This window comes from Narcine bancroftii, chromosome 6 (genome assembly GCF_036971445.1).
Source record: "Narcine bancroftii isolate sNarBan1 chromosome 6, sNarBan1.hap1, whole genome shotgun sequence".
NCBI lineage: Eukaryota > Metazoa > Chordata > Chondrichthyes > Torpediniformes > Narcinidae > Narcine > Narcine bancroftii.
This window is the reverse complement of record NC_091474.1, coordinates 97,589,371-97,600,746: the sequence shown is the minus strand read 5'-3', so window position 1 is coordinate 97,600,746 and position 11,376 is coordinate 97,589,371.

Genomic DNA, 11,376 nt, shown 5'->3' with positions numbered 1-11,376 from the left:
AAGGTTGGTTAAAGGAAGGGCAATCTCAGCAACATTTCTGCAAAATTTACCGTAATATCCTGCCATCCTTAAAAACCTTCTCACTGCAGAAATTGCATTTACCTTGGCTTGAATAGGTGCATCTTTGCCATCACCAACTACATAACCCAAGTATGTTACCGTGGCATTTGTAAATTGACATTTTGCTAAATCAGCAGTTAAATTTGCTTTGGATAATCTTGCAAACAATTTGTCCAATTCCCTTAGATGTTCTTCTCATGTGTCACTTTTTGTGACCAAGTCATCTGTACGTGTTTACTCTTGGATTCTTTGGAATGTTGCAGGGGAATTTTTCATGCCAAAATGCAACACATTATACTCATATAAACGGGATGGAGTAACAAAAGCAAAATATTCCTTCCTCTTTCAGTTAAAGGCACACACCAGTAACCCTTCAACAAATCCAACTTAGTAAGAAATTTAGCTTTGTCAATTTTATCAACAGTCATCTATTCTCAGAATAGGATAAGGTCTTTTTTTACTTACTGAATTAACCTTCCTGTAATCTGCACAGAACCTAATGGTTCCATCTGGTTTCAGTACCAGAATACAAGGAGACCTCCAATCTGAGTTTGAAGGCCTAATAATATAATTTATCTACATATATTCCATCTGCTGACATCCACATCTTGGTACATCACTGATGTCCTTTTTGGAACATCAGGAATCAGATTTGTTTATTTTAAAATTAATTCCTTCAACTGCATCTGTTGCTCCAAATTTTCCAAAATTGTTGAATTAACCTTAAAGGTTTCTTTAAGGTTACACTCAAAAGATTTTGTTTCCAAATCTTATGATCCATTATTTCCTCCACTCTGTCAACAGCCAACACCTCTGAATGAGATTGTTCTCCACTACCCTTATTCTCATAATAAGGTTTCAACATACTAATGTGACAAACCTGAGTTTTATTCCTTCTATTTGCAGTGTTAACAACATAGTTGTCATTCAGTTTTGATTTAACTACGTACGGTACAGAAAATCTAGCTTTCAAAGGATTGTCAAATGTTGGAAACAAAATCAAAACCTTACTTCCTGTCTTAAAATTCCTCACCTGAGCTATCCTTTCAAATAAACACTTCATTTTACCCTGAGACATTTCTAAATTCTCCTGAGCCAAAGTCCACACATTTTGTAACTTATCCTTAAATTTAGAAACTTAATCCCGCAAGTTCAGATGTAGATCCTCATGAACCCATTGTTCTTTTATCAACATTAAAGGTCCGCTAACCTGATGTCCAAACACAATTTCAAAAGGGCTGAAACCTAATGAATCCTGGACAGCCTCCCTTGCTGCAAATAACAATAAATAAATACCATCATCCCAATCTTCTCCATTCTCCAGAAAATAAATTCTCATGATATTTTTAAGAGTAGAATGAAATCTTTCCAAAGCTCCCTGAGTTTTAGGATGATACGCCGATGAAGTGATCTGTTTTATTCCCAACTCATAAATCAACTGCTGCAACAACCCAGACATTAAGTTAAATCGTTGATCACTCTGGATCTCTTTCATTAATCCAAACACTGTGAAAAATATTTCCAGAGCCTTAACCACCATTTTGGCTCTAATATTTCTCAGTGGTTATAGCCTCTGGAAATCTTGATGATGTACACATAATTGTTAAACAAACTTATCTTTTGGTAGGGGACCTACACAATCTAAAATGTTGTAATGGAGCCACTGGAGGACCCTTGTTAGATTTCCCTGCAAATTGACAAAAGTGATATGTCTTGCAATTTACAACATCCTTCCTCAAACCAGGCCAGAAAAATAAAATTGTTTCAACAATTTATTCATAGTTTTCTTTGCATCACGATGACTACCAAAGGTATACTGTGGGCTAGATTTAATATTTAATTCTGCTAATTTTTAGGAACATTCACCTGATGAATCACTCTCCACTCTTCATCAGCAGGAATGTCAAGAGGTCTCCATTTTCTCATCAACAATTCACCTTTCACAATATCCACAAGCCATTTCTTTAATCTACAGTTCAGTTCCAGACAAGCTTTTGCTGTATGTTGCTTCTTTGTTGCCTTTTGCAAAATAGCACTCTACAAAAGTCCTGCAAAAATTCTGAGTTTTAAAATGTTGTGTGCAACCTGCTCTAACAATCATCCTAAACCACCTCTAAATCCTCTGTCACTCCTTCCCCCTTTAAATCTTCCTACATCTCATCTGTCCATGCTTTTTAACAATCAAAATGTTCAAATTAAAAAGAACTAGCAACAAGGGAAGATACAACAAAAAGAAGTGAATTGGTGGACAAAAAAAATATGATACACTACAAACGTATAAGATGGAGAAGAACATAATGAAAATAAAGCAGAAGTATTACGAGCTAGGAGAAAAAACGCACAAAGTATTGGCTTGGCAGCTTAAAACAGAACAAGCTAAAAGAACGGTATTGGCATCAAGGAAAAAGGATAAACAAATTATATATAACCCAACAGAGATGAATGAAATTTTTAAGGAATTCTACGAGCAATTATACCAAACTGAGAACGAAGGGAAAGAAGATAAAATAGATGAGTTTCTAGCTAAAATGTAACTACCAAAATTGCAAGAAGAGGTGCAAAACAAATTGATAAAACCATTTGAAATAGAGGAAATACAAGATATATTTAAAAAAGTACTAAACAATAAATCGCCTGGGGAGGATGGACTCTCAATAGAATTCTATAAAACATTTAAAGAGTTACTAATTCCTCCTCTCCTGGAAGTAATGAACCAGATTGAAGAAACACAAAACATGCCAGATTCATGTAAAACAGCAATAATTACAGTAATACCAAAGATGGGGAAAGATCCACTAACACCAGCATCATATAGACCAATATCTCTACTTAACTCAGATTATACGATAATAGCAAAACTATTAGGAAACAGATTGGCCGACCATGTACCAAAAATAGATCAAACTGGATTTATTAAGAAAAGACGAACAATGGACAATGTCTGTAAGTTCATTAACTTAATTCATGCAGTACAAGGAAATAAGAAACCAACAATGGTGGTTGCTTTAGACGCAGAGAAAATCTTTGACAGGATAGAATGGAATTATTTATTCAGAGGTTCAACCTACCAGAGAAATATATTAATGGGATTAAAGCATTATATAAGGGTCCAATGGCGAAGATGACAGTAAATGGATATATATCGAACAAATTTAAATTAAGCAGGTCAACTAGGGCACTATCTCCCTCACTGCTCGCTTTAGCAATAGAACCATTGGCAGAACTGATAAGAACAGAAAATAAAATAAAAGGGATTAAAATAAAAGGAATATAAAATCAGTCTTTTTGCAGATGACATCATAGTATACTTAACAAAACCAGAAATATCAATAAAAGAACTACATAAGAAATTGGAGGAGTATGGAGAAATATTGGGGTACAAGATTAACGCAAATAAAATTGAAGCAATGCCAATGAATAATTCGGATTTCACAAAGTTTAAAATGGCAAACACAAGCAATCCGATACCTAGCTATTAGACTAGATAATAATCTAGGCCATGTATAAAAATTAAATTATCAGCCATTAATGAAGAAATTACAAAATGACTTAGAACATTGGAAAGATTTACAACTAACACTGATAGGAAGGGTAAATTGCATTAAAATGAAAATCTTCCCAAGGATACAATACCTATTTCAATTGTTACCAATTCCCTTAACAGAGAAATTCTTCAATGAGCTAAAGAAAATAATAAAGGGGGGTGGGGGAGAAACTGAGGATAGTGCTAGATAAAGTAACAGAATGATACAAACAAGGGGGTTTGCAGCTACCAAACTTTAAGAATTATTATAGAGCAGCACAATTAAGATATCTCTCAGATTTTTATCAAACAAGGGAAAAACAAGATTGGACCAGGATAGAGCTGGATAAAATTGGGGAGAAGGTACCGGAACATATACTTTATAAGTGGGATGAAAAACTGGTGCAATATGGAAGTTCACCAGTACTGCACCATCTGCTCAACATTTGGAAGAAGATTCACATAGAAAGGAAAAATACAAATTACCAACTACCAAAATTATTATTGATGCAAAATCAACTAATCCCTTTCACAATAGATAACCTTTACTTTAGAGAATGGGAGAGAAAAGGGATTAAAAGAATAGAAAATTGTTTTTTTTGGGAAACAATTTATTATCTTTTGAACAAATGAAGTACAAATATGGAATATCTCATCGTACAATGTTTGCATACTACCAACTGAAAATGTACTTAAAGGGTAAATTGGGAAGCAGGCTGAGGTTACCAGAAGGAAGTAGCTTTGAATATGTGATTAGAGACACAATGATAATTAAAAGATTTATAACAAACATATACATCAAACTGCAAGAGAAAGAGAATGATGAAATAAGCTGTAGACCCAAATAAAAGTGGGAACAAGATGTAAACCTAAAGATTAAAAAAAATGAAACATGGGAAAAGCTATGCTCCAGAACTATGAGAAATACAATAAACGAGGTTAGACATGATACAATATAATTGGTTACACAGGCTATATATCATGCCCCAAAAGTTAAATAAATGAGACCCAATAGTATCAGACAGATGTTTTTGCTGTAAGAAGGAAATGGAAACAACAGTACATGCAATTTGGGCATGTGAGAACGTAGAAAAGTTTTGGGAAGATCTAAATCAGGTATTAAATAAAATCACAAAAAGCAACATATCAAAAGACCCAGAGATCTTTCTTCTAAGCAATATAAGAACTAAAGAATTAGGCCTCGAACTGGATGAAGCACAAAAAAGATTTATTAGCTCTAGCAAAAATATGTATAATGTCAACCTGGAAATCAGAAGAGAGACTGAGAGTACAGCACTGGTACATAGTAATGAATAAATGTATTTCATTGGAAAAAATAACATATAATTTAAAGAATAAAGTCACATTATTCGAACAAATTTGGGAACCGTACATGGAACACAACAGAGACAGCCTACCGCAGACTTCTACCCCGTAAAATGATAGAATGAGAAGAAGACGAAATGAACTGACCCAGTGTGTAAAAGTAGATGATACAATTTCTTGTTTATTTTCATTGTGTGATTACATTGTTTAATGGGTTTATTGTATTTTATATGTTTAACGTTTAATGGGTTGGGAGGGAGATGAGAGGGAAGGGAGGGGGAAAAGGGGAGAAAATAACGCTGTGTAAGAGGGAAATGTTTGTGTGTTATTTTGGGTAAAATGGTTCATAGTGTGAAAAATTAAAAAAAATATTATAAAGAAATGTTCAAATTAGATCCCCCCTCATATTCTCGTAAATTCCAACAAGTCCCAAGAATAGAGCCGTCAAACGTTCCTTCGGATAACATGAACGGATTTTTACAGTAACTTAAAATTTATGCAAGGCACTCTCGCCCTATTCTTGTTTCAACTTCCCGAATATTGAGTAGCATTTAATCAATGGAAGAAGTTCAGATGGGGCAGAATATAACAGCTCTAATCAGGATGGATATCTCAAAGAGTTGTGGACAAGCCACCGAGAGGAGGGACCGGTCTTGGGTCATGAACCCTGTCAGGTGACATCTCTCGATGGGTGTGTATTTCGTAGACAGTGACCACAAATCCCTGACCCTAAATATGGACAAGGATAGACATAATGCCACAATTTAACGTGACACAAATTTTCGAGTGACCTGTGTGATATAGAGAATTTAGGTTAAAAAGACTTAAGTTAAAATGTGATGATTAATCATAAACAGGGAAGCCAGAACGGACAGAGAGTTTACTAGCAGTCAAGGACAGAAGGAGCTGCTGAATATGTTTTTTTAACCTATCTTTTCATGGTCATAGTGAGAGACATGCAGGAGACAAAGGATTGATAAGAAGTGTGAGAAACAGAATTTAGTGAATGTAGAGTTCACAGCGTACGTAACGAACGTGATAATTAATAATGCAGTTATACTTAGAATGTTTTTGTAATACTAACCAATTAAAACAGTATTAATAAGAAGGGGAAGGGCAAATAATAAAGGTATAAAAATCAATGCACTGTATGTATCGGGGCTTAACTGGTGAGAAACCAGTTGAGTCCAACTCTGCAGACTTGTAAATAAAGCTTGTCGTGTCATCAGTTTTAAAGAGACTCATGTGTGAGAAGTTTTATTTCTGACAAATGGGGGCTCGTCCGGGATCTACACTCCGGCCGTGAGGGGAGGCGAGAAGAGGGACATCGGAGGCGGTGCACCCCGCTGAGTTCAGCGGCTCCTAGTCCCTTGCTCGTCGCTTCGGGCGGCTTGAGCGAGTGGTATCCGGACAGGGTGACACGACAAGACGGAGAGGAGAAGGGTGACGGTTCAATCCCCGGGAAGACACCGGTAAGTGACGACTTACGATTGTGGTGTGGGGATTGGGTAACAGGTGTAACGGGATACACCTGTTTGGATAAAAACCTAACGGAATAGATTAAGTATAGATCTTTTGTCGTTGTGTGAGGACCCTGTCGCGGGACTCTAGGATAGACCCCAGGGAAACCTCGGCGGTAACCGAAGGAGGGACAGCACCTCCGACGAAGTGCCGAGAAGAGAGGGGTCAACCCCAGGAAAACCTCAGCGGTAACCGAAGGAGGGACAGCACCTCCGACAAGGCGTCTGAGAGGAAGGGAGTAGGGTCCAGAGCGAGAGGGTCCTCAGCAACGATAAACAGATCTAGGTGGGAAAATGGGAGGATCAAAATCTAAGGGCTCGTCTGAAAATTCAGGACAATTCCTGGGAGTACCCCTTGACAGCCCTTTGGGGAGAATGTTTGAAAATTGGGATAGTAATAGATATCGGGACAAAAACAAGAAAAAGATGGTCCAATATTGTCTCCTTTGGTCAAAACAACCTATTAAAGGTTCCTCGGTCTGGTGGCCGAAATTTGGATCTGATGAGGATTGGGTTAGACAAGCATTAAACATATATGTAAATTCGAGACCAAAGGTGAATCAAGAAGAGTCAGCATATGCATTTTGTTGGGTTCCCTGGCCAGGATCCTTAACAGAATGTTTTAAATTGAGAGTGGCAGGAGAAAAGAAATGGGAACCTCTGGACAACCTTCCCCCTCCTTATATTCCCCCGGTGCCTACTGCGCCCGAGGAAAGCTTATTACCGGAGGGGAAAGGTGATGAATCTGATTGCCCCGAAGGGGGCCGGGATAAAAAGGATGAATTAAGGGAGTCGGACCCTAAACTTCCACCGGTAAACCGACCCTGGACAAGATCCCAGACTGGTCCAGGACCATCAAAGTTTTCAATAAACCTAAATCCCCTGAGAGAAGTTCCTATGGGAGGACCGGGAGGGGGAATGGGATATGTGAATGTTCCCCTAACTAGTACAGAGGTGCGGGGATTTAAGAAAGAAATGAAAAAGTTATTGGAAGATCCTATAGGACTGGCTGAACAGCTTGACCAATTCTTGGGACCAAACACATATACGTGGGAAGAGATGCAGGCAATAATGGGAACATTATTTTCACCCCAGGAGAGGCAGATGATTCGACGGGCTGCCCTCCTCATGTGGGAATATGAACAACCTGGGGACCCTAGACCCCATGAACAAAAATATCCCCTAAATGAACCCAGGTGGGACAAACGAACACCCGAGGGATTGGCAAGTATGAGACAATATAGAGAGTGGACAATTAAAGGGATACGGGAGGCTGTGCCAAAGGGTCACAATTTTACCAAGGCATTTGGGAACCACCAGAGGAAAGACGAGTCCCCTACTGATTTTTTGGAGAGGGTGAGAAAGAATGTCCAACAGTATGCTGGTGTGGACCCTAGTACACCAATGGGTGAACAGCTTATTCGAATTGAATTTGTTTCCAAATCATGGCAAGACATTAGAAAGAAACTAGAAAAGGAGGAGGACTGGAGTGAAAAACCCCTAAGTGAACTGTTAAAAAAGGCACAAAAAGTATATGTGCAGAGAGAAGAAGAAGATCAAAAGAAGGCGACAAATGTTATGGTACAGACTATCCGACAGATGAATGCTGAATCCAGAGGGGAAAGAAAACAAAACCTTCCTCTAAACAATCCAAAATATCCAAGAGAGGGAAGACCCCGGAGATTCGTTAAGTGCTATTACTGCAATGAGGAAGGAGACTTTAAGAGGGAATGCCCCCGATACAAGAGGGAATTGCGTGCCCTCGAACTTATGGAAGAAGATTAGGGGTGTCAGGGGTTCCAAATGTTAGGGACCAAATATAAGAGGGAACCCCTGGTAAAACTAAAAATTGGTCCCAAGGGAGAAGAGGTGGTGTTTATGGTGGACACAGGAGCGGAACGAAGTAGTGTAATAACTGTGCCAATCGGAACTGAGCCTATAAAAAGTAATTTGACAATTTCTGGGATAGAAGGAGCTCCCAGAATGGTATCAATAATTCCCCAAGTAACAGTGAAACTGGAAGAAAGAGAAGGGGTACAAGACCTCTTGTTATTACCTTCGGCTGGATTTAACCTCCGAGGAAGGGACTTACAGGCTCTCCTAGGTTTGGGTGCTCTCCCTGTGGACGGAGAAGTGCGAGTCCACCTCTGCGCTTTAAAGGAAGAGGATGAACGGCAGATTGACGAGAGAGTCTGGTATAAGGAGGGAAATCGAGGAGGTCTGGACATCCCACCTTTACATGTCACATTAATACCAGGTCATCAGCCGGTAAGGAAACGTCAGTATCCTATTTCTTTGGAAGGGAGAAAAGGGCTACAGCCGGTAATTGAGACTTTAATACGAGACGGACTATTAGAAGAATGCATGTCACCTTATAACACCCCTATACTCCCAGTAAAAAAGTCAGATGGATCCTATCGCCTAGTTCAGGATCTAAGAAGTTTGAATGCTATTGTTCAGACCCGCCACCCAGTGGTGCCTAATCCCTATACTATTATGAGTCGGATTCCCCCAGACCATGAGTGGTTTAGTGTTATCGACTTGAAGGATGCCTTCTGGACTTGTCCGTTAGAAGAGGAAAGTAGAGATATGTTTGCGTTTGAATGGGAAAATCCATGGACAGGTAGACGGAGACAGTTTCGGTGGACTGTATTGCCCCAAGGGTTCACTGAATCTCCAAACCTGTTTGGACAAATGCTAGAACAAATCCTGATGGACTATCCACAATCTGATGATTCCCAACTAATGCAGTATGTGGATGATTTACTATTATCAGGACCCAAGGAACAAGAAATGAGGAGAGAGACCATTAGACTCTTGAATTATCTGGGGAAAAAGGGTCTACGAGTGTCCAGAAACAAGTTACAGTTTGTTGAGAAAACTGTGATATATCTGGGACACCAGATAAGTAATGGACAGAAACGGATTACCCCTGAACGAATTGCGGGAATCACTAGAATGCCTTTACCCCGTAATAAGAAGGAAATAAGACAATTCCTGGGACTCTTAGGATACTGTAGGTTATGGATAGAGGACTACTCAGTTTTGGTGAAGTTTATGTATGATAAACTGACAAATGAAAATGACTATCCATTGAAATGGACCCAGGAGGAGGAGGGATGGTTCGAGGACTTGAAACATCGCCTAACACGAGCCCCAGTGCTCACTCTGCCCTCTTTAAAACAGCCCTTCCAGCTATTTGTCACTCATAACCAAGGAACAGCTGTGGGAGTTTTAACACAAGAAAAAGGCGGTCAGCGACACCCAGTAGCTTTCCTTTCCAAAATGATGGACCCAGTGTCTCACGGATGGCCGACGTGTATCCAGGGAGTAGCGGCTGCTGCTCTGTTGGTAGAGGAAGCACGTAAACTTACTTTTGGAGGAAAGATGACTGTGTACACCTCCCATTCTGTGAGTGTTTTATGAACACAAACTGCCCATCGATGGCTGACTGATTCTCGCATATTAAAGTATGAAACCATTTTAATGGTTGGAGAAGATTTACAGTTTGCAAAAATTAATAGCTGCAACCCAGCTCAATTTTTATACGGCAGTGAAACAGAGAAAGAGGTGGAGCATGACTGTGTCGAGTTGACAGATCTTCAGACCAAGACCCGAGAAGACCTTTGCGATACTCCGCTGGGAGAAGGATATGAATTCTACATTGATGGCTCCGCCAGATGTGTTGACGGAATGAGAAGAAATGGGTATGCTATAATAGAAGGAAATACTTGGAAAGTGGTAGAATCCACGAGACTACCCGGAAGCTGGTCAGCACAATCCTGTGAACTATATGCCTTGCAGAGAGCCCTCAAAATACTGGCAAAGAAAATTGGAACGATTTACACAGATTCCAAATACGCATACGGAGTAGTGCATACCTTTGGTAAGATCTGGAAGGAGCGTGGTCTAATTACATCAAGAAGAAAGGAATTGGCACACGAACAGATGATTACTCTGACTCTAGAAGCCTTAACATTACCCCAAGAAATAGCAGTGGTCTACATACCAAGCCATCAAAGGGGAGATAACCCGACAGCAATTGGAAACAAACTGGCTGATGAAGAAGCCAAAAGAGCAGCCATGCAACAAGAAGTCCGTTTGCTGACTTTAATCCCAATAAGGCAAGGCATAAAGACAGCTCCCATTTTCACTGCTAAAGAAGAAAAGAACATGGATCAGCTGGGCGCAAGCCAGTTACCTGATGGAACATGGAAAACACCAGATGGAAGAATTGTTCTAAATAAAGAAATAACTCGCAATATTTTAAAACACCTGCATCAACAGAGCCACTGGGGCACCCAAGCCTTATGTGACACAGTGCTTCGAGAATATGTGTGTAAGGGAATCTACACCTTGGCCCAACAAGAGGTGCAAAATTGTTACCTATGCACAAAAATTAATAAGAAGATAATGAGGACAGGGACCATGGGAGGTCAACCATTAGCCATACGCCCTTTTCAACGTATCCAGATCGACTTCACAGAGTTACCTCAAGTTCAAAGATGGAAATATCTGTTGGTGATAATAGATCACTTTACCCGATGGGTAGAAGCCTTCCCAACAATAAATACTACAGCCTCTACAGTAGCTCGCCTCCTCCTAGAGCAGATAATCCCCAGATATGGTATAATGGATTCTATAGACTCAGACAGGGGTCCACATTTTTCTTCAAAAATCCAGCAATTGATTTGTGATGCATTACAGGTCTCTTGGAAATTACATACCCCTTGGCATCCACAAAGCTCAGGGAAGGTCGAGCGTATGAATGGAACACTAAAAATCCAATTGACAAAGTTAATGGTGGAAACTAAAATGCCTTGGATAAAGTGTCTGCCCCTAGCCTTATTGAGAATTCGTACTGCCCCACGAAAAGATGTAGGGCTGTCCCCTTATGAAATGATGTTTGGGCTTCCCTTCTGGAGTACAGTTGAGGGGTGTCCCACC